General features: G+C 52.3%; 1 pseudogene; it reads right to left on the bottom strand.

Moving 5' to 3' along the window:
• Positions 1 to 1,209: 1,209 nt before the first annotated feature.
• On the bottom strand, positions 1,210 to 21,988 carry LOC105464660 (glutathione hydrolase 5 proenzyme-like; annotated as a pseudogene).
• Between the last annotated feature and the right edge of the window lie 2,572 nt (positions 21,989 to 24,560).

Below are 24,560 nucleotides of genomic sequence, written 5' to 3'. Positions count from 1 at the left end.
TGAGGAAGAGAGGTTTTTGTGTGATTTCCCCTTGGGTCTAGAACACTCTGTGAGTCTTACAGCTGTCATGTCATGTAGTACGGTAATAGTCAACCTTGTCCTCAGACTGCAGCCCCCTGATGTGTGGAATTCCTGCACTGGAAAGAGCACTGTTGGATCCTGAGGAGCAGGTGGGAACCCCAGAGCCCTGGTGCTTATCTGAGTCTTATTTGAAATTCAGGAGATGCCTGGGAGTGCTCCCTGGCTCGTGTTGGTACCACCATATCAAATAGTATTCAACTTTGAGGCCACTGCCCAGGGTGCAGGGGAGTGTGGCCCTTGCTCCCAGAGATGCAGAGAGGGAGAGAGGCTGAGTCAGCACCGGCTGGGAGAGGGAGCCTGCAGACACAGACACAGCACAGTGGGGAGCAGGGCCAGGCTGCAGCTGCTGGGGGATCTGAGCCATGGGGTGCGGATCAGGCTGGGGCCTGGGCTCAGAGCCCAGTCTCCACTCATGCAGTGAGAGAGGAGCAAGAGGAGGAGAGGAGTCAGGGCCATGCTGGACACAGTTGCCTCTGAGGCCACAGACCGGGGCTGGGCTGCCCCAGGCCTCTCGTGTGCCAGCCCCGCCGTGCCCACAGAGGAGGGGCTGCCCATGCAAATGAGTCCCCCCATTGCCTCTGCCCCAGGTGCACTCACAGGGTTCAGGCCTTTGGACAGGGAGGCTGGCGTGAGGCAAGAGTTTGCCCCATGGGTGCGGCCTAGGAGAAAGCAACTGCTGGGACCACACAGGCCCTTGTTCAGGGGACTCTGTCAGCTCCAGAGGGGACAAAGCTGCAGAGTTCTCAGAGGAAGCAGTGAGTTAGTCCGGGGCGTCTGTCAGTTCAAGCTTCCCCAGCTGTGAGCACCTGTCCCGCAGAAGCCGCTAGAGAAAGTCTCACTGCACCCCCTGCCGGCCTCTGGGTGAACTTCTCCTTTCTAATGGTCCGGAATCTCCCCTTCCCTTGTCTCCCTGACTCCAGGATTCAAACACGTGAGAGGAACCCCTAAGGGGAATAATGGAGCTGTGGTCCCGAGGCAGCCGCCCCTGAAATGGGGCCTCTCTCTAGGGATGGTGGCCCAGTAGGGAGGCCCATGTGGAATCATGGCCCAGGAGAAAGCTTGATCTGCTGCAAACTGGGCACACAATGCCTGAGCTGAGTGCAGAGGGGCTCTCTCCACAGGGACAGCTCAGAGGAGGAGGCGCTTGCTGGGGATGCTTAGTGTGACCAGGAGTTCATCGAGAGTGAAACAGATCTTCACACAAGGGAAAACAGGCCACGGGGATGCTCAGCCCCTTCCAGGGCAAGGCATTGGGACTGTGGGCACTGGAGCGGCAGCTGCAAGTGTAGAGGTGGGTGTGTGTCCCAGGCCTCCCGCAGGGAGGATGTGCGGGACCCTCAGGTGATTCTCCTCCATCTGCTAGGGAGATGCTGTGCCTATTATCAGTTCTCCTATGAGAGACTCAGCTCTGGGGAAGTTCCAGGACAAGTTCTAGAACTTGGGACAGGAGACCTTGCAAGGGACGTTCCTGGCCATCTGGAGGAAGATGACAGCAGAGGAATTAGGGAGGGAGTGGAGTGGTACGTGTCTCAGAGGTGGGAGACAGGGACAGGGACAACTGAACCGCAGGCTGTGGCAGAGGAGGAGATGGTCCAGAGTGTGTGGTAGGTGGAGGGTGACTTTGAGAGAGGCTGTGAAGCTACTGCTCACAGGGTTGAGGCAGGTGGAGAGCATATCTGAGGGGCTGCAGTGGGTCTGGTTGTACTTTTGTCACATTGTGGTCATGATACAACAGTGTGGGAACATGTTAGCATAATTTAGAGACAATCAGGGCCACAGGCTTGCTTTTGTCTTCTAAAAGTGTAATGCAGGTGTCACCCACCAGACAGAGGACTTGGAATAAGTCATTCATTCATTCTTTAAACACTTATTTAAGGAAAGCCTGACATTTCAGACACTGGGGATGTAACAGAGGTTTGGGGACAAGGCCCAGGCCACTGGAGCAGGAGGAGCTGGGCAGAGAATGGGAAGGGAGATGACCCCAGAGCATACTCCAGGATTGAAAACTTTCTAATGTCCCCTAGAAGAATTGACTCTAATTGAGAGTAAGGGTTATTCAAAGATCTTTCCCTCCCCAGCATGCAGCTCGGGCTGAAGGGGTATCTCAGTGGCTGCAGGGCCTATGGGTGGCCAAAGCTCCAAGACACCTCGGCTCTGACCTCACATGGGGGCCAGGTGGAAGAGCAGGCAGTGGGGAGAAGGGCACAGCCCCTGTCCCAATTGAGGATACAGCAGCAATGCTGGTGATGGTGGCCATGGGAGTGTCCCAGTCAGACGTCCCTCCAGAAGAACATGCAGGAGGAGCAGAGGTGACTGATGCCCTCCTTCCCATGGGCTGAATCCAGGCAGTGAGGAGCCAAGGGGTGGCCACAGCCAGGTCTTCCCGCAGGAAGCAGGGATCCTCTAATGGGCACCCCCCATGTAAAGATCTGCTTAGTCTGCTGAGGCTGTTTCTGACCTGCCTGTGGTCTGGGGCTCTTCATACCCCCCTTCCCCCACCCTCTGCTTGCACAGGGGTCGGAGCTATGAAGTGCCCTTCCTATGCCAGTTCCTTCCCCATGTGTCTTTCACTAGTATCCTTTGCCTCCCCCAAAATAACTTATGTATGTAATCCCCTCTTGTCATCTGTTTCTCACTGGCTCCACGCTAAGAAGAAAAAGCGGGAGGGAGGGAGGGAAGGAAGGAGGGAGGGAGGGAGGGAGGGAGGGAAGGAGGGAGGGAGGGAGGGAAGGAAGGAAGGAAGGAAGGAAGGAAGGAAGGAAGGAAGGAAGGAAGGAAGGAAGGAAATGAGAGAGAGAGAGAAAGAAAGAAAGAAAAAAGAAAGAAAGAAAAAAGAAAGAAAGAAAAAGAAAAAGAGAAAGAAAGAGAAAGAGAGAAAGAAAGAGAGAGAGAAAGAGAAAGAAGGAAGGAAGGAAAGAAAGGAAGAAAAGAAGGAAAGAAGGAAGGAAAGGAGGAGAGGAAGGAAGGAAAGTAAGTTGGGGGATGGGGGAGAGCTTCAGGAAGAATAGTTAATGGACTTCATACCTAGGTGATGGGTTGATCTGTGCAGCAAACCACCAAGGCACGTATTTATCTATTTAACAAACCTGCACATCCTGCACATGGACCCCTGAACTTAAAATACAAGTTGGAGGAAAAAAATGAATAAATCTTGTCGGGGTTAGTGGCTCACACCTGTAATCCCAGCACTTTGGGAGGCCAAGGAGGGAGGATGGCTTGAGACCAGGAGTTCAAGACCAGCCTGGGCAACATAGCAAGACCCTGTCTGTACAAGAAATTTTAAAAATTGGCCAGGTGTGATGTTTCACACCTATGGTCCAGCTACTTGGGAGGCTGAGGCAGGAGGATGGCTTGAGGCCAGGAGGTTGAGGGTGCAGTGAGTCATGCTTGCACCACTGCACTCCAGCTGAATGACACAGCAAACCCTGTCTGAAAAAAGAGAAAAGAAGGAAGGAAGGAAGGAAGGAAGGAAGGAAGGAAGGAAGGAAGGAAGGAAGGAAGGAAGGAAGGAGAGAGAAAGAAAGATTCCTTTCTCAATTTATAAGTTGTGTGAATTTTTTTTTTTTTTTTTTTTTTTTTTTTTTTTTTTTTTTTTTTTTGAGATGGAGTCTCGTTCTGTTGCCCAGGCTGGAGTCAGTGATGCAATCTCAGCTTATTGCCCCCTCTGCTTCCCGGGTTCCAGTGATTTTCTTGCCTCAACCTCCTGAGTATCTGGGACTACAGGCACACGCCACCATGCCTGGCTAATTTTCTTTTGTATTTTTAGTAGAGACGAGGTTTCACCATATTGGCCAGGCTGGTCTCAAACTCCTGACCTTGTGATCCACCCACCTCTGCCTCCCAACGTGCTGGGATTACAGGCATGAGCCACCGCACCCGGCCGCTATCACTCTTTTAAATAGTTCTTAACAAAGGGCATCCATCAACCCAAAGATGCTCTAAGGAAGCTGAGTCTCTGTCTATGGATGGAGGGGGAGTCAGCCAGGAGAATTCACCCCCTGGAGATGCACCATGGGCTTCTGTGGGGAATCAAAAAAATGTTTGTAGGCCAAGCATGGTGGCTCATGTCTACAATTCCAGTATTTTGGGAGGCCAAGGTGGTAAGATTGCTTGAGCTCAGGAGTTCAAGACCAGCCTAGGCAACATGTTGAGAGACCCTGTCTTTATGAAAAACAAAAAATTAAAACTATCCAGGTGTGGTGCACACACCTATAGTCCTAGCTCCTGGGAGCCTGAGGAGGAAGGATCACTTGAGCCCAGGATGTCAAGGCTGTAGTGAGCTGTGATCACAACACTGCACTCCAGCCTGGGCAACAGAGTGAGATGCTGTCTCAAAAAAAAAAAAAAAATTATATATACTAAAAATTATCACCAATGCCCTAGTGCCCCAGAAGAAAATCACTTTACAGACTGCCACAGGTAAAACAACCTCTTTTACAAATAAAGTTGCAAATCACACAAGGAAAAAGTCACCATGAGGGAGAGTCTGAGAGGCCCCAGCCAGGAAAACTCACTTCTGAAAAATGGCATCAACCACAGAACAGAGACCAAGGTGCTGAGATCCTCAGCCTGGGAGCAGCATAGACAACACCCTGCTCTCTGTCTTGGAGGCCACGGAACTGGCCTGGAGGCCACTGATGGCCTCACCCATCAAGGTCCCCAACTCCTATGGCCCCCAAAGCTGAAGTGTACCTAGCCTAGGAATCTCAATGACTGAGTTCCTCTCAGGTGGCTTTGAGCAGCATGGACTTGGGGAGTGGGGTCTGCCCTAGGCATCCAGCTCAGACCTCAGCCTCACCTGACTGAAGCTGGACTGGTACTCCACATAGCCCTTGCTGTTCACATGCAGGATGGGGGTTGCTCTCAGGTCAAAGCCAAGCCATAGCTTGTTCATGATGGCCTGGGGGAGAGATGAGGGATGCAGGGAGAAAGGGGGTACCCGCTACCCTACATCAGCCCTCACATCCCCACTCCAGGGAGCGTCAGACAGTATGCTGCCCAGAGAGGAGACACTGGAACCAGGAGCTCTCCAGACTAACCTGAGCCACAGCAGAGATGATGAGCTCCCCGCCAGCCCCACCAATCACTAGCTTTGACCCCTGGGCTTTGTTGATCAAGACGGAGGGCACCATGAAGGACGGGGAACACTTGCCTGGAACTGGGGGCCAGAACCCTCCGGGAGCTCTACCCACCCTGTCTCCATTCACTGCTGAGCAAACAGTGGCTTGGTGAGTGCAGTAACCCATCCAGGGGTCAGCATGCAGCCCCAGCCCAGCCCCCTCCCTCCTCTTCCATAGTTGGGGGCCTTGTGGACCCCGGGTGGGAAGCCTTGTTCTCACCAGGTGAGGGGGTGGTGCCGGAACCCCGGGGGCATTGCTCGCATAAGTCCAGGACCTCATTGTTGAGGATGATGCCTGTCCATAGTGAATACGCCATTGCTCCAAAGCTGCAGCCGTGGAGGCAGAGCCTGGACTAGGACCCGGGGTTCCCACCAGACACCGCCTGCCCTGCCCACCTTTCAGGACCCCCTCATTTTACAGCTGCCCCAAAGCATGCTGGAGCCACTATTCTCTCCCTGGCACCAACCAGGAGGGGTCCCCAAAGACCCACCTGTGCCCCCATATCAGGACACCCTTCTGAGTGAGGCCGCCCATTCCCAGATAAGTCTTCGCTTGGGGCCACCCCAGCAGCAGCCTTTCAGCCAGAGATGTCAGGGGTGGGGGCCTCTTTTGAACTAGAGGAGGAGACAAAGGCCAAAAGCAAGGTGCTGCCCCATGGAGACAAGTGAGGGGACATGGGGCTGGGGGAGTGCAGGTCTAGGAGAGGAGAAGTGAAGCCATCCATCTTCCCCCAAGCCCCACGCACAGTGTGTTGATGGTACTGGTGGCAGCCACGGCGCCGCCATCCTCCTTCAGCACAGACACAGGGGACACGCCTGTCCTGTGGCCCCAGGCCCCAGCCAAGCTGTAGTGACTGAGCTGGTGGTCCCCCCAGCCATCGATCTGTTGGCGGATGAGCTGGGCCAGGGCTCCCCCAGCAGGTCCCAGGAGGCATTCTGGGGTGGGTGGGCAGGTGGCATGGTCAGTGAGGGGCCAAGCGGGATCCATAGAACCAAGGGCAGGACAAGCTCAGCCCCCATGGGAGCCACCTCCAGTCTGTCTTCTACCTTGTGGCCAGGCCTCCCTCAAGCCCAGGCTAGGTCTAGACTCCACCCACTCTCCAGGTCCTTTGAGATATGGTGCCACTCCTGCATCTGACCCCTGTACCTGTCACCCCGGGATCCCTTTCAGTCCTGCCCTGGCCTAGAACCACATACATCTCCCTCCAACCTCCCCCTGCCGGGCCTGACCCTCCTTTCATGCTAAGTCCTGAGCCAGGGAGGAGGACAGCCCCCCATCCCAGCAACCTCAGCAACCTCACCTGGAGCTTCGGGTGGCTGTGAGGGTCCCCCAGCCTCCACCTCTGCCCCAGGCAAACTTGAGCATCTCCAGAAGGTAGTGGTACATGTTCACCCTCCCCTCAGGCCTGGCCACAGACTCTGCTGAGAAGTTGAACCCTAGAGAGGGGTTGGGGCACAGGTTGGGGTCACCCTATGTAAAGGGTTGAATGTTGCCCCCCCTCTGCAGAAAGATCCACCCACATCCTAATTCCCAAAACCTGTGGATATTACCTTATACAGCACAAGAGTGACTAATACCTTAAGTGGAAAAGTATATTAAAGTTTTTTTTTTTTTTTTTTTTTTCTTTGAGACAGTCTCACTCTGTTGCCCAGGCAATGGCCCGGTCTCAGCTCACTGAAACCTCTGCCTCCCAGGTTCCAGTGATTCTTGTGCCTCAGTCTCCTGAAACTACAGGTGTTCACCACCACATGCAACTAATTTTTTTGTATGTTTAGTAGGGACAAGGTTTTGCCATGTTGTTCAGGCTGGCCTCAAACTCCTGGCCTCAAGTGATCTGCCTGCCTTGGCCTCCCAAAGTGCTGGGATCACAGGGATGAGCCACCATGCCCGGCCTTTTTTTTTTTTTTTTTTTTTTTTGGAGAGCAAGTCTTGCTCTATCACCCAGGCTGGAGTGTGTGGCACGATCTTGGCTCACTGCAATCTCCACCTCCCAGGTTCAAGTGATTCTCCTGCCTCAGTCTCCAGAGTAGCTAGGTCTACAGGCATGTGCCACCACGCCCAGCTAATTATTGTATTTTTAGTAGAGATGGGGTTTCACCATGTTGGCCGGGCTGGTCTCCAACTTCTGACCTCAAGGAATCCACCCGCCTTAGTCTCCAAAAATGCTGGGATTACAGGCATGAGCCACCGCACCCAGCCTAAAGTACGTTAAAGATTTTGAGAGGAGGAGATGATCCTGGATTAATCTAGATGTGCCCTAAATGTGATCACAGTGTCCTTATAAGACAGACACACAGAGGAGAGGACACAGAGCAGAGGAGAAACCAGAATGACCATGGAGACAGAGACTGGAGTGAGGCAGCCACAAGCCAAGGAAGGCTGGCAACCTCCGGAAGTGGGAAGAGGCTGTGAAAAAAAAAATTGTCAAAATAGAGCTGCAGCCAGGCATGGTGGCTCACACCTGTAATCCCAGCACTTTGGGAGGCCAAGGCAGGTGGATCACCTGAGGTCAGGAGTTCGAGACCAGCCTGACCAACATGGTGAAATCCCATCTCTACAAAAATACAAAAGTTATCTGGGCATGATGGCAGGTGCCTGTAATCCCAGCTACTGGGGAGGCTGAGGCAGGAGAATCGCTTGAACCCAGGAGGCAGAGGTTGCAAGGAGCCAAGATTGTGCCACTGCACTCCAGCCTGTGCAACAGAGCGAGACTCCATCTCAAAACAAGACAAAACAAAACACCTACCCCACGATCATCCTTCCAGGCTGCCCCAGCTGACAGAAGGGGACATGAAGGTTGACCCAATATTGCTGCCTGCCTGGGTCACATAGGCCTGTCCTGTCACCCACTGCTCTCAAATGGGCTCTGGACAGAACCCACCAGACACACAACTGAGAGATCCTCAATAGCCCTAGGGTGGAGGTACCATGACCAAACCCTTTCCCTGGCTGTTCCTCCCCATGAAGATCGGGGTGACTGGGAAGATGACAGGGCAGGAACCAAGGCCCCATGACCTGTCCCTGAAGGCTAGACAGCAGACAGGAACCTCAGGGGATTTGGCTCTGCTAAGTGGCTGCACTCCATGGCAATCAGCTGGGAGAGGTCTAAAGTGGAGAGTCACAGGGCTCCGTCCCCTGCCCTGGCCGGCTCAGCAGTTTCCTCTCTGCCTGAGAGCGTATGAGACATGCAGGATTCACAGCAGCAGGTGGGCAGGAAGAATGTCTGAGTGGGCAAAGGATGGGCCAGACCCCCGCAGCTGACCCAAAAGGAAAACCCTGGGCTGGGGAAAGTAGGGAGACAGAGAGCTGCCTGCGATGGGGCACGGAAGAAGCCTGGCAGCAGCTGCGGGTTCCAAAGTGGGGAGACAGGAAGGGAGGCACTTTATCAAAGGTCATGTCAACAGAGGTAGGGCCTATAGAATGAAGGAGGCTTTTCCTCACATGCTAAGTGTGTCACATTCTGTCCCAGGCAGTCTTCTACCCTCTGAATGCAGAGAGGACACCTAGGGGGAAATGGGTCTGGGGAAGCCATGTCACCCAAGGAAAGACTGCAGGGGTTGGCCTAGAAGTCTTCTCCAGACCCCACAGCTCTTGTCCTGGGCACATAAGGTAGTGAGTTTCCTGTCCCCAGAAATGTGCAAGCCTCACTCACCCAGAGACACTGACTCTGGTGTCAGTACCACACACTTCCAACACACGTGCAATCACTTGAACACACAGACACAACTGAGCCTAATCTAGGCTGAGCTGAGCAGCTTCCCAGGATGCAGCAGAGAGAGGAGTATGAGGAAGAGGTAGACACGGCAGCCAGTCTCCAACCCAGCTTGATGGCTTTGTCACCACAACCCCAGAGCCACAAGGGTGAAACTGGAGCACAGCCGCAACCCTATTCACAGGCAGGACACTGAAGCTTAGACAAAAGGGATTTACCGAGGTCAGCTGGCCCCAGGAGGTCTCCGACCTGCAGGTAAGCCCAGGACCCACCCACCCCTTATGCTGCCAGCCCCCAGCATGGAGTCACTATCCCTGGGTATGAGAACGCACAGATGTCTGAGGCTTCCCCAGGCCTGTCTACACCCCTGGACTGGATGCTTACCACCCAGACCTGGAGTTGGAATCCATCTCCCACACTGTCTACCCTTGCAGTGCAGAGTTGAGAGTGAGAAGAAACACCCCTTCAGTAAGATTTAATAACCACTACCTGCTGGAAACCTGTCGAAAGAACTACATATATATCCGTATATATATAGCTGAGAGGTGGCAGGTGCCCCCTGGAGTTGGGCAATGACCCCTTGCACAACTGGCCCTGTCCCACCGCAATCCACAGCCACAGCCCAGGAGTGGGACAATCATGGCCGAAGGACACTGGGTCCTCCAACCCCATCACAGCTCTGGCTCTACTCCAGAGCTGACCCCCCACCCCCACTCAGGGCTGCCAGATCCTCCCAGGCCTGTTTCTTCATGCTGCACTCCTTTTTTTTTTTTTTTTGAGATGGAGTCTCTCTGTCACCCAGGCTGGACTGTAGTGGCATGATCTCGGCTCACTGCAACTTTTACCTCCCGGTTCAGGCGATTCTGCTGCCTCAGCCTCCCGAGTAGCTGGGACTACAGGCGTGTACCACCATGCCCAGCTAATTTTTGTGTTTTTAGTAGAGAAGAGGTTTCACCATGTTGGCCAGGACGGTCTTGATCTCTTGACCTCATGATCCGCCCGCCTTGGCCTCCCAAAGTGCTGGGATTACACGCATAACCACTGCACCCGGCCCACTCTTCCCTCTTAATTCTAAGAAGCCACGGCTCTCTCAAGGGCTTCTTTGAATAAGTCAGGTGACTCTGCCCCAGCCCTCCACCCACCAGCATACCTCTCTCAAACCCACTTATCAGCCAAGAAACAGAGACACCCCCCACCCCCACAGCTCAGATGCAGTTGGATAAAGAACCCAGGGCTCTCCCCACCTGTAGGATCCCTCTGCAGGATGCACCCACATGAGTCTCACCCCCTTCACCCTGAAGTGCAACTCATTCCCACCGCACAGGTGCATAAACTGAGGCTCCAAAAGGAAGAGGAGTCCCTGTAGAGCGCAGCAAGCATATGGCAGAGCTGAGAATGGAACTCAGGCCTCCAGACACTCCCAGGAGTCCCCTGGCCTGAGCTTCCACACCTATGATGTCCAGCAGCTCAGAGAGGGTGAGTGGCTCCTCTGGGTCACACAGCACTGGGGCACAGCCAGCTGCCCTCACTCGCTGGCTCACTGGACTGACTCCGGATCTGGTCATCCAGCAGCACACGAAAACCAAGCTAAGATTCCCCACTGTGACCCAGCTCCTCTCTTCCCCGCTTCCCCTGGCAGCCTGGGGGTGGGCAGTGCAGTGTGGGGGAGGCTTTAAAGGCACAAGAACTGCTGCAGGTGGGATAAGGGCAGGCTCCTGGTCCCATCCCTGGGGCTGTGTGATCTGGGACGGCTGCAGGTCTGAGTCCGGTGGGGTCTCAAACCCTGAATGAGAGACCTGAGCTCCGAAGGCCTTGGTGGGGCTCAATGAGGCTGGGTTTCAGCAGAAGGTAGATTAGACCAAAGGTTCCCTGGAAGATGGGGCCACAGAACTGGGGTGCAGCCAGATGCCCACACCAGGAGGGGCTGGAGATGTAAGCATCTGAGGCCCCACAAGGTCTGAGGAGCCTAGATCACCTCTACAACCCCAGGGCAGGGATGCCTCTCCTAACAGGCCCTTTCCCCAACTTGCAGGGCTACAGGCAGGGTTCTAGGAACTGTCACTCCAAGGACCCTGGTCACCTGGGCTGAAGGGAGTCACATGATCCAGGAGGGTCCTTCCTCAACGCCCAATTTCAGGGTTCTGAGCAGGCAGGCTGATGGAGGACCCCAGGCAGTGGGAGCAGGGGGATGAGGCCCGTCCATCCATCACACCGTCACCTGCTCTGCCCCATTCAATGAGATGGGGTGGGTGCCCTCAGATCGAGGCCCACACATGGTCCGCAGCTTGCCAGAATTGTCTGAGCAAGGCGCACGCTTAAATTCCTTCTTTCATTCCATCATTCATTCTCCCATCAAATCCTGGCCCCTCCAGATTCTTCTCTCAAGGAGCCCTGACCTGGCTGGGCATGAGATAGTACAGTCACCCCAGGGGGAAGAGCCCTAGGGGAGGGGCAGACACCAGAATAGGGAATCCAGCCTGAGCTGGGATTGGATCTGGGGAGGACCTGCCAGGCAGAAGGAACCACCTGACCCTGAAGGCCAGGAATTGGAGCCTTTCCAGGAAGTGAGGGCTTCAGCAGACCTCTTGACCACCCTAGGCCCTTCCTGAGCCCTGAGGTGTCAAGGCTGGAAAAGGAGGTTGCTGAACTAAGACCTTCAAGGCTAGGCCAGTCTGGACTTTGAGAGCCCTGGGAAACTGGTCAATGTGTGACCGGGTCCAGTAACCCCTTAACCCTGGCTCACTCATTAAGACCCTGGTGGGTATCAGTTAGCTCCTTGGCCAGTTCCAGGAGGCAGGCAGAGGGTAGGGGTCATGGGAAGAAGGGAGTGCTGATTGGGGCGCTAGGTGGAGGCTGGCTGAGCTGGCTCTCTTGTGTCCTTGTTTCTTGAGGAGCGTTCCAGGGCCAAGCTGGCCTCCAGCCAGGGGTAGCTACCAACACAGCTTGGGGGGGTGCCGCCCCACCATCCTAGTGACTTTCACCTCCTTGTCACCCCTGTGTGCTGGCACCAGCAGTCCATACTGCCTCAGGGGCCTTTGCCAGACAGGAGGCTCAAGGGGCCAGTCCAGTGCCCGGCTCAGCATCCAGCCACATGGCCCTTCTGAGAAATGGGCCCACTGTGGCCTCCAAAGCTCTGTCTGTTTCAACGGGCTGGGATCTGCCCCAGCTCTGTACCTGGGAAAACAAGGCACTGGTGGGGCAAGAAGGGAGCTCCTGGCATAGGAACCTGCAGCCTGAGAGGGGAAGGGACCTGATGAAAGCCACTCGACAAGACAGTGACCCACGACACCAGGAAGGCTGTGCAAACCACTTCCTGCAACTGGCGTCTCATTGCAGCCCCACCCCGCTGGCAGGTCCAGGAAGCTGACCACACTGAGTATCAGGAATCACCCAGAAAGCCTCATGCCCTGAGCGGGCCATGGTGAGGGCCGTGGTGGGGCGGGGTGGGGGGTGGGGTGCATGGGTGGTGACATCGCGAACTGCAGTCATGAGGCTGACAATAAGCGAGCAATGCGGATGGGTCCAGATGCCAGCAGTGCCTGGCCCATACTCCAGAACTGCTAGAACAACATCTCAGGGACCCCTGGGAGCCAGAAACCCATTATTATCCAGGTCATTTTGTGTCTCCTGGTGTCCTGCACCAAGGAGACACTTGGTAAACTGGCTAAATGAAACTGACTTCAAATCCAAGCATCATAGCATTTGACTCAATATTAGGATCACAGAATCTCAAGTGTTTGGTCTCTGATCTTCCAGCATCCCAGAAAGGTGGGCTTACATACCTTCCCCAATGGGGAGCTCACTACTTTCAAAGACAGTGGGACTGTAGTTGGTTGGCAAGTTCTTCCCAACATTAAGCCCCAATTTGCCTCTTTGTAACACCTGCTGCAGGTGGGCCTGACCTCAGATCCTGCCCACTGTCTAAGGCCACAGAGCAGAGAAGCAGGGGCCACCCCAGATCCTGTACCTGGTCACAGCCTCTCTGAGCCACAAAGACCACACTGAAGGGATAGAAGGAAGACTTCAGCTCAATGAAAGGGCTGGTGCCACTCAGTTGTGATGGAGGGAGGTCAGGACAGGCCAACTGTGGGCATGGGCAGAGCTCCTGTGCCCCCAGAGCCTGGCCAACACCCCCAGTGCCATTTGCAGCATTTGTTATTCTAGCACCCACCTTTGATGTGAGGACACAGGCTGGAGCATGGCCGAGTGCTTGGGCCCTTCAGAATTGTCAGCTTGTGCATGCCTGGGAGCACTCAGCAGCAGGGGTGGCCTGGCACTTGATGGACCAAATCCAACTCCCAAACTCAGAGGCAGGATGGCAGAGGCATGGGTCCTAGAGTCCCTGGGTTCAAACTCAACCCCAGCCACTGAAAGTGTGGGTAATCTTGGTAATCTTTCCTTTCCTGGCCTCAGTTTCCTACCTGAAGAACAGGGATAACTAGAACAGTTGCTGGGTGGATTCCCTGAGATGGCCACGCGCAGACTGTAGGAGGCACCTGCTACTTTCGAGGCCTCACAGGGTCTCACCAGGCTCCAACACCGGGCCTGTAGTAGTTTCTCTCCTTTCCTGATGAGCAGCTCAGAGCAGGGGCCCAAAGGGTGACCCTCCTATGCGCCCTGTCCTCCCTGCCCAAGGCACCCTCCACAGGTAGTATTTATCACATCACCTGCTAATTATCTGCAGTGTCTCAAAGCTCCAAGGAGGGGTTGGGGGTGGAGGAAGACTGTCCATGCCCCAGTCCCGACACTATCCCACAGCCTGGTCTCCAGGAGAACTAACCTGCTCCTGTCTCAAGGCTCCCTGGTGACGCCCAAGCCCACCTGTTCACACACAGCCCCCCATGACTTCACTGATGCCAAAACTGCCCAGCACTTTCCAAGCACACCATGCTCTCACCTGGACTTTTGGGGGCTCCCGTTACCTCCGCCTGCCTCATAGCAGCACCTTCTCAACCTCCCTTGCTTCTTGGATGCTGGGCTCAGGAATGCTCTCACTGACAAGTCTGCACCCCTGCTGGCTGTTTCAGATGTGCCGGGTGGACGTGCCCAAGCCTGAGTTAAGCAGCTGCCTCCCCAGACCTCCAACGGCCAGAGCAGCCAGAGTCTAGCCCGGGGCAGCCGCCCCTGCATCCTCACTGGTCCTGTCCAGCTGCTCCCACCTCTACACCTCACTCCCAGTCTCACCTGACTGCCAGTCCCCATGGGCCACCACTCTTACCTGAAGACTCCCAATCACAGGTCTCAGCCCCACTGCTGTCTCCCTACTGTAACCCTGGCAACTGGCATGCAATCATCTGAGCACACCCCTCCCCCACTGAAAAAGAAAACACTCCAGCAGCCCCCCTTGTCCTACCTTGCTGGCGCCCGTCCTTTCCTCTTTTTTTTTTTTTTTTTGGAGTGGGGCAGCTGGGTATGAACTGTCCTTCCTATTGCTCCTTCCGGGTCTTTGGGACTTTGCACTGACTCCATTATCATGGAGTCACTCCTCAGACACCAATCACAGTGCCACCTCATCCTGAGGCCCTCCGGCACTGCATTTCACTCTGCAGGCTGGCTGCTACTGCTGCCTCCTCCACAGTATCCACAGTGCCCAACAATCTTCACTGAATGGATGGATGCCAGCTGTCAGGTGGCTGTTTTTACTAAAATGCATCTTCTAGGACTTTACACTGACTCCACCTAGCCACCTAACCGCTGGCATCTCTAATCTTGTAATCCCAGTCTACAGGAGGACAAGGTGGGTGGATCACTTGAGACCAGGAGTTTAAGACCAGCGTAGGCAACATAGTGAGACCCTGTCTTTAATTTTTAAATTATGTTATTTAAAAGGCCAAAGGGGGCAGGGTTTGGGGAGCTTCATGTGGAGGCTGACAGGAAGGTGAATAAGAACTCATCCACGGCCAGGCACAGTGGCCCATACCTATAATCCCAGCACTTCAGGAGGGCAAGGCAGGTGGATGACTTGAGCCCAGGAGTTCACTACTGGCCTGGGCAAGATAGACAGACCCCATCTCTACAAAAATAAAAAAAAATTACCTGGGCGTGGTGGCACATGCCTGTGGTCCCAGCAACTTGGGAGGCTGAGGGGGATGATCACTTGAGCATGGGAGGCAGAGGCTGCAGTGAGCTCAGATAGAGCCACTGAACTCCAGCCTGGGCAACAACAAAAAAACCCAACTATCCACATGTCCAACTCCAGCAGGACAGAAACTTCTGTACCTGGGAGTCTTCCAGTCCTCACCTTATATTATCTCTTCATCTGACTGTTTATTTGTAGCCTTTATTTACTTTATCTTTTTTGTGATCCACCCACCTCGGCTTCCCAAAGTGCTGGTATTACAGGTGTGAGCCCCCGTGCCCAGGCTGTTTTTTAAAAATAATATTTTAGGCCGGGCGCGGTGGCTCACGCCTGTAATCCCAGCACTTTGGGAGGCCGAGGCGGGCGGATCACAAGGTCAGGAGATCGAGACCACGGTGAAACCCCGTCTCTACTAAAAATACAAAAAATTAGCTGGGCGCGGTGGCGGGCGCCTGTAGTCCCAGCTACTCAGGAGGCTGAGGCAGGAGAATGGCGTAAACCCAGGAGGCGGAGCTTGCAGCGAGCCGAGATCGCGCCGCTGCACTCCAGCCTGGGCGACAGAGCGAGACTCCGTCTCAAAAAAAAAAAAAAATAAAAATAATATTTTAGTTTTTACAATAACCCTTCATTGAGGTATAATTGAAACACAATGAAGTGGACATTCCAAGCATTTACTGGATTTAAGTGTGCAATATGATACATTTGGCCACATATACACATCCATGAAGCCACTATCACAATCAAGGTAGTAAATGTACCTGTCACCCCAAAGTTTCCTCATGCCTCTTGGTAATCCCTCCCTCCTGCTTCTCGCTGCCCACCACCATCCAAAAGCAACAATTGATCTGCTTTCTGTTTCCATAGTTTGTATTTTATAGGTTTTGAAATATATAAAATCATATAAAATATACTTTGTGTGTGTGTGTGTGTGAGGTGGGGTCTCACTCTGTCACCCACACTGGAGTGGAGTCTCAGCTCACTGCAACCTCCACCTCTCAGATTCAAGCTCTTCTCATGCTTCAGCCTCCTAGGTACCTGGGACTACAGGCGCATGCCACCATGCCCAGCTAATTTTTGTATTTTTAGTACAGACGGGGTTTCACCATGTTGGCCAGGTTCATCTTGAATTCCTGACCTTATGATCCGCCCGCCTCGGCCTCCCAAAGTGTTGGGATTACAGGCGTGAGCCACTGCACCTGGCCAGATGTACTCTTTTCTATTGACTTTTCACTTAGCATAATGATTTTGAGACTTACTCATGTGTACCAGTAGTTCCTTTTTATTGCCGAGTATTCCACTGGACGGTGTGTCACAATTTATCCATTCATCTGCTGATGGACGTTTGAGTTGTTTCCAGTTTTTGGCTATTACAAATAAACTGCTATGAAAATTAATGCATAAGTTTTTACATGGACATATATTTCCTTTTCTCTTGGGTAAATACCTAGGAGTGGAATGCGGGGATCATAAGGTAGATGTATTTTTAATGTTGTAAGAAACCATCAAACTGTTTTCCAAAGTGGTGCTGCAGTTTTACATCCCCATCAGCAGTGTTTGGGAGTTCCTGTTGCTTTACATCTTCAACAGCATGTAGCATCGTCAGTTTTTTAAACATTAGCCATTCTTCTGGGTGTGTAGCAGTATCTCTGTGGCTTTAATTTGGCATTTCCCTAATGACTAATGATGTTGAACATCTTTTCATGTGTGTGTTTGCCATCTGTATCTTCTTAAGTCTGTTCAATTTTTTTCCCCATGTTTTATTATTGAGCTTTGTGAATTCTTTTTTTTTTTTTTTTTTTTTTTTTTTGAGATGGAGTTTCACTCTTATTGCCCAGACTAGAGTGTAATGGGTTGATCTCGGCTCTCCACAACCTCTGCCTCTGGGGTTCAAGTGATTCTTCTGCCTCAGCGTTCCTGAGTAGCTGAGATTAGAGGCATGCACCACCACTTATACACTGTTGGTGTGATTGTAAATTCGTTCAGCCATGGTGGGAAGCAGTTTGAAGATTTTTCAAAGAACTTAGAAAAGAACTACCATTCAACACAGCAATCCCATGACTGGGTATATCTGCAAAGGCAGATACATCATTCTAAAAAAAAAAAAAAGTCACTTGCACCTGTATGTTCATCACAGCACTATTCACAAGAGCAAAGACATGGAATCAACCTAGATGCTCATTAACAGTGGATTGGATAAAGAAAATGTGGTACATGCACACTATGGGATACTACTCAGCCATAAAAATGAATGAAATTATGTCCATTGCAGTATCATGGATACAGCTGGAGGTCATATCTAAAGCACATTAAGCAGAAACAGAAAACCAAATACCACATGTTCTCACTTACAAGTGGAAGCTAAGCACTGGGTACACATGGACATCAAGATGGAACAATAGACACTGGGGACAACCACAGAGGGGAGAGAGGGAGAGGGACAAATGCTGAAAACCTACATATTGGGTCCTATCTGGGTTCTGGGGATCATTCATACCCCAAACCTTAGCATTGCACAATATACCCATGTAACAAACCTGCACATGTACCCCTTGAATCTAAAGTGAAAGTTTTTTAAAAATCTCATGGGATTCATTGGAGCAATTAAAAGAGGTTGAGTCCATCCATGCCCCATTCAAAATCAAGGAGTGGCTCACAAATGCTCTGGTCTTAGAGTTTCATTATGGGTTTTGTGATACAACACAAACAGGCAGAAGGGAACTGTATTCAATGTACTTGAAATGAACCATCGCATATAAACTAAAACAATACCACTTGTGGCCAGGCATGGTGGCTCACGTCTGTAATCTCAGCAGCACTGTGGGAGGCTGAGGAGTCCAGCAGATCATTTGAGGTCAGGGGTTTACATGCCCACCAACAGTGTTTGAGGGTTCCCCTCTCTCCACATCCTCACCAGCATTCAATATTGCCTGTCTTTTTGACAAAGTCCTATTTTAACTGGGGTGAGATGATATCTCATTGTGATTTTGATTTGTGTTTCTCTGATGATTAGTGATGTTGACACGCCCACCATGCCTTCGGTTGGCCTTAGCTCAATTATACATCTAACATTGACATGACTAAAATCGTCCCTATGAAGCCAATAGTGCCATTGGTATCATGTAGAAGGATACAAAACACGAAACACCATGTGCCAGCAGACTGGTATCATGCCTGTGTCTTTAGCAGGAGTCCTCACAGCTGTCCACACTTCAGTCCAGGGGCTACTCTCTGGATTCTGCTCCCCAAGTGACACCTCAGGTGCAAAGGAACAAGGTCACATGGGTGGGCACAGGGCTACCCGGCTTAGAAGCCTGTGTCCCAAAAAGGAACTGAGATTTCTTTTAACAGTCCCATGGTCAAAGTTTTCAAGAGTCCCAGCAATGGACATGCCTAGTTACAAACACCACTGCACTCAGGGAAACCCAAAGTATGGTTTACCTCTTGATTTTTTCTCCAAAGTAAGCCACCAAAAAGTTGACCATAGACTTCAAAACATTTCTAACAATAGCAAAACCAACTGATGGCAGACTTCAAAAATTGCAATTACTCTTCTCTAACTCTAGACGCCCCCATTGTTTACAATTCATTCATAGCTCTCCCAATTCAGATAATGATGACCAACTATGGGCCATTTTTATATGTAGTCTGGTAACCCAACACAGATGACATTCCGCCTTTTCCAGGTTTCTAAGGGAACCAACTCAGAAAGTTAACCCAAGTTCATATTTGTTTCTAGAGAAAGATAAAAAAAAAATTTTCTAACTTTATTCGTGCATACACAATACAAGGGTACATGAAATTTCTGAGAGACCTTCAACCTCACTGCCAAATTTTCAAGAGCTGTGACAAACCTTAATGTCAAACCAAGACTGATTTTATAGCAGAACTGCCATCACATCTGTCAGGTGGATCTGCCATGGACTTTTTTGTGTCGTATCAACTGCTTCCCCATGTCTCTGAGTTGTTGAAAGTATCACAGCCCCAAACACATTTGTTTTTCTTTCGCTTTTTTTTTTTTTTTTTTGGAGATGGAGTCTCACTCTATCTCCCAGGCTGGAGAGCAGTGGCACAATCTCGGCTCACTGCAACCTCCGCCTCCTGAGTTCAAGCGATTCTCCTGCCTCAGCCTCCAGAGTAGCTGGGACTACAGGCAGGTGCCACCAAGCCCAGCTAATTTTTAGAGATGGGGTTTCACCATGTTGGCCAGACTGGTCTCGAACTCGTGACCTTAGGTGATCCACCCGCCTTGGCCTCCCAAAGTGCTGGGATTACAGGCATGAGCCACTGCGCCCGGCAGGCAAACACATTTCTAGTTCATGCATACATATGCCAGGTGGGATGAACCTGCCCTGGGGCCCCCGATGGTGCTCATGGGTAGAGCAGGGTGATCCCAGGCTCCAAGATGGCAGGCTTGGATGCCGGCAGCAGGTGGTCTGGCCTGTTGTTAGGCCCCCTGCTGGTGCAAGCATGTGCCAGAATTGGCAGGAAGGGCAGGTCTATCCCCAGGTCCCTGGATGGAGTACTTGGGCACTTGTGGGGTGGGGGTTCTTTGGGAGGGGTTAGCCTGTCCTCAGGCCCTGTGGGACCCTACATGGACACAGGTTGTGGTGGGTGGGCTGGGGTGATCCTCAGGTCCCTGAATGTCATCCTTGGGCACCAGGGGCAGACGGCCTGGGTCTGTTGTCAGTCCTCCCTGTGGTATGTGTCTGTGCCCATGGCAACAGGTGGGCAGAGCAACTTCCAGGCTCCCGGGTGGTTTGCTTGGGTGGCAGTGGTGCTGACTGGTTGTGAGCGGGGTGAGTCTGCATTCAATAATCAACTCAGAGACCCCAGATGCCATTTTCCATGCCACCTGGCCTGTCTGGACATTGTGCCATGTGGCTGGCCCCGCCCTGGGCCAGGCCTCCATGAGTATAAGGAAACATGGGAGGCAGGAGGTCGGGGCCCTGCCCTGCGGAGGGAGAAGAATGGGTCACAGGCAGTGGTCACTGAGCAGAAGAGAGAATGAGCAGAGGATGCTGCGAGGCAGTGAGTATAAGGAATTATATTGCTGAAGGTATTCATCTGACATATGCCAGAAACTAATACAGAGTATGAAAATACAAAAACCAAATAATCCAACAAAACTTGGGCAAAGAACCTACAGAAATTGCTGAAAAGAAGGCAGGAAATGAACTAACAGGTAAAGGAAAAGCTTGTCCACATCACTAATCATCAAAAAAATTTAAAGCAAAGCCACACTAAGAGAGTGTCCCCATCCACATAAGATGTATGTTGCCAAAAACAAAAACAGAATTTTGAAAAGGCAATCAACAGTGTAGATTTGCAGAGAGGGAAACTCTTTGACACTACTGGTGGGAATGTAAATTGGTGTACACACTATGAGCAATAGTCGGCAGTTCCTCCTCAAATGAAAAAATACAACTACTATGTCATCCAGCAATCTCAGCACTGGGAAATACAAAGTACATGGATGTATTATGCTCCCTGATTAAAAATGACATAGAAGAGCTATAGTGATCCAAACAATATGGTATTCGCATTAACACAAAAATACAGAACAGACACAATGAGGGAGCCAAATACCAAACCCAAATTCATATATGATAGATACATAAAAAAAAAATACACCCAGGGAATGGGAGACCCCAGGCTGCCTTTTGCTGGGATGCTGAAGTGTCCTGGGGTCTACAGATGCCGCTCACCTGGGCTCTGGATGGTTTCTACTCCATGAGGATTTCCAGAGTTTCCCCTCAGCCACCCTCAGAGTCAGGGGGACTCCCATGGGCCAGTGACCATCTGTCCCAGTCTTTCCTGTCTCCATGACACACTGTGGGACCTACGTATACTGCAATATGTAGGTGTGTGTATTGAAAATGTACAGTTAAGATGACCTACAACCGATGCTACTCGAAGTCTTCCAGAGATTTTTCAGATATCCCCAGACCAAAACAAACTACTGACATTCCATGGTTTTGCAAACCAGAACCAACAACTGCACAGAAACAGCTCCTTATGCACCATCAGACACTCTCCAGACCTGGCCCACGCTCGCAAATGTAACAAATGAGCATGAACCCAGGCAGTCTTCACTCCTAAGGGCCACTTAACAACCTCTATCAGTCATGCAGCCTTTGATCTGGGCCAGGCTGCCGACCCACAGGGGTGAATTGTGCCTCTAATGCTGAGTGTTGCTTCCCCTCACTGGGCTAACCCACACCCTTGCACCAAGAAGGGTCCCTAGGGAAACTGCTGTTCGACATCCAGGAGCCCATGTGGAATGTTCCAGCAACCTGGATGGCCTCGGCCACCTCTAGTACCAGCCTTTCCCTCTGTGGGGCTCCCTTCCTGGCTCTTGCTCATGAAGGCTGATCTAAAGTGGCTGAGATGTCCTGCTCCCTTAGCCACCCAGGTCACCCTGATGGCATCACACTGGCCAGAGGCAGATGTCTGCATTCAAGAATGAGGTATTCACAGTCCGACTTCCCTGGTGCAGGGGACAATGTCTGGCACCTCCAGACAGCCAGAACCAGGTAAGGAATCCAGCTCTGACACAGCTCAAAGACTCTGTGGCAGACCTGGAGAGATTCTCCAGGCCTGTGTCCTCTCCTGGCTCACTGGATTCTTAGGAGGATTATTGAGACACTGGGCTTAAAGCTCTCAGCCTAGGGCCCAGAATGCCACAGGGAATCAAATCAGGGTGACCAAGGACTGAAGACGTCTCCTCGGCTGGGAATGGGGTATCAGGGTTGCAGAGACAAGGGGCACAGAGTCATGCCTGTATCATCGGAGGATCTGGTCCACCCTGGGCTCCTCAACCTGAGTGTGAGGCCTTGCTGGGACCTGAGCTCACCTGCCCCTTGGGAGTCCATTGTGACTACAGTCCAGCGGGATCAATGTCCTCACTGATGCCAGACAGAAGTCCTGGGAGATGCGGAGGGCATCCTGTAGCAGCAGGCAGTCTGGGTGGTCCACAGGTGTGTGCTTCAGCATGTCCTGGAAAGGGATGAGCTGGTGAATTGAGGGATATGTTTCCAGGGATCGGTGAGAAGCCCCTGGGTAATGCTCAGTCCTCACCGAAAGAATTCAAAGGGCAGGCCCTCAGGGACCCACACTCATGCCTGCAAAATCTGAACTGAACATTAGAATCAGAGCAGCAGGGTTGACTCTAAAAGGGCCCCAGCTGGCTTTTCTCCCTGCTGCAGTCTTTACTCTTTTCTCCTGGCAGAGGCAGCCAGGTGGAGGCTCATCTCACCAAACAGCCGGGAGAGACACCCCTCTACCCACCCTGCAGCTGCTCCAAGGATCCTGGAGACAAAAAGACAGGGGTTGGGGAAGCAGGACCTACCTGCCTCCACCAAGAAAGCAATTGGCCAAATGCCAAGCTCAGTAGCTAAGCTCTATTGAGGCCCTGGCCCTGTTGGCATGGTTACCACAGGCCAGGGAGGCATACTCAGGGCCCAGGATCCCTCTGCCTGACTTTTCAAATGGTCTGTTCTCAATGACTCTGGTGCCCTCCCACACCGGGCTCAGTCTTCTGAGAAACTCCTAAGCCCTCTCTGGCCCTTCAGGGGCCTTAACACTGGTGCGTAGGACCAGGATGCTCCGAGTGACTTACTTGGTCAATGGGCTGGTACAGCAGAGCTGTTGGGGACAGCAGAGAGAAAAAGGACAATGACATAAAAAAAAACCACTCAACACCTCAGAGACCAGTTTTTTCCCCCACCCGCCTTGCTCCCCCCATGAACACCTGCTTGCAGGAAGCCAAAGAGGGTCCACAGCAGCCTTCACCTCTGTTCTCACTCCCAGGGCAGACCAAGCAGCAAGAACAGGTGACACACAGCCCTGGTGACTGTGTCCCCTCTCTACCCATGCCTATTCTCCCATCAGACTTGGCTTCTTTGAGGGCTGCCCCAGTCCTGTTCAGGCCTTACCTGGCTCAGAGCAGATGATCCCATGCACCTCCCACCCTGAATCACACGGCTACACCCAGCACATGCTACAGAGGCCCAGCACACTCTGGGTCACATCCAGAAACTCTACAGTAGGGGAGGGGACATGCTGTTTCCCAGGAAGGGCAGCTCCCCAGGCCTGGTCATTCTCAGACTCCTCCAGTCAAAGGCTGGGCACAGCCAGCTGGGATCGCCATGCTTCACTCTGACCCACACAACTGGCCTTGCCTCCCCTATGTGAAGAGACCCCTCCACACAGCCTCAAACCCAGACATAACAGGACAGGACAGGCTGGGTGCCAGGGAGGCCAGCCAGATCTCCACACAAAGGTTCTGCTCTTAAGCAGGAGGCAGCCTCAGGGGCAAAAGTTTCCTGAAGAAACTCAGGTCAGGCCTCACATACAAGAGCCCCAGAGGCTGCAAAAGCACCAGTTCAGCCAGCCAAGAACCCAGGGCCACACCCTTCTGAAACCCAGACACCAAGTGAGGATCGCTGGGATTCAGCAGAACAGGAGGACGTGACAGCTGGCGGACCAACACTTCCCAACACCCTTCCAGCAAGCAGCTGCACCCCTCCTGATGCGAGTCACCCCACTTCAGTCCTGCACCTGGATGCCTCTGTCCAGGGGAGCATGATATTTGGCCTCCTGTCATAGGAGCAGTGAGAGGCAGGATGGTGGTCTGGGAAGAAGGATCCTAGACTGGGTGTCCCATAGGACCAGGTTGTGACAGATCCCACAGCCAACACTCATGCCCCAGCCAACCCCCAAACCCAACAGCTCCCCAAAGCCCTCGATGTAAACAGCCTGTGCACTGCTAAGCAGACACTTCAGGGAACAATCTGACGGCTGTGAAGAAGATGCAGCCTCAACAGGGTTCCACAAGCCTCTGCAAGAAAAGACTTCTTTGCTTGGGTGCCTATTCAAAGCACTAGGGAAGCTCTTAAAAGATACAGGACCAGGCACAGTTGCTCACGTCTGTAAACTCAGCATTGTGGGAGGCAGAGGCAGGAGTACAGATTGAGGTTAGGACTTTAAGAATAGCCTGGGTGGAATAGTGAGACCCTGTCTCTACAAAACACAAAAATTAGCATGGCATGGTGGTGCAGGTCCATAGTCGCACCCATTTGGGAGATTGAGAAGGGAGGATTCCTTGAGCCTGGGAGGTCAAGGTTGCAGTGCCCATATCATGCCACTGTGCTACAACCTGGGCCACAGCACAAGATCCTGTTACAATCAAACAAACAAAAAAACAAACAAAAAACCAAAGATGCCTGTCTTCCGCCACATCAAATAAACCCAAATCTCCGCAGGGTGACACAGGGTATTCACATTTTTAAATATCTCTTTTGCTGAAGTAAATGTAATGGCTGAAAACCACTGAGTTATGTAAATACACTTCCTATGACTTATTTGTAGCCCTTTCGTATCTAGCAATTTCTACAGACCCTCTCTGTGGGCTTCAGAAGCCAGAATGCACGGGACCAGGTGTGAGGTGTCCTAGCACACTGAGGGTGGAGAACAGCTCCCAGCTCAGGGGGACCCATTTCTGAGGCTAAGGCACCCACCAGGGGCTCTGCCTGTCTTCAGAGGGAAAGTCACACCTCAGAACTCCAGA

The sequence above is a fragment of the Macaca nemestrina genome, chromosome 15 (assembly GCF_043159975.1).
Source record: "Macaca nemestrina isolate mMacNem1 chromosome 15, mMacNem.hap1, whole genome shotgun sequence".
Classification (NCBI taxonomy): Eukaryota; Metazoa; Chordata; class Mammalia; order Primates; family Cercopithecidae; genus Macaca; species Macaca nemestrina.
The sequence above is the reverse complement of the archived record's forward strand: the minus strand, read 5'-3'. Positions and strand labels throughout refer to the sequence as shown.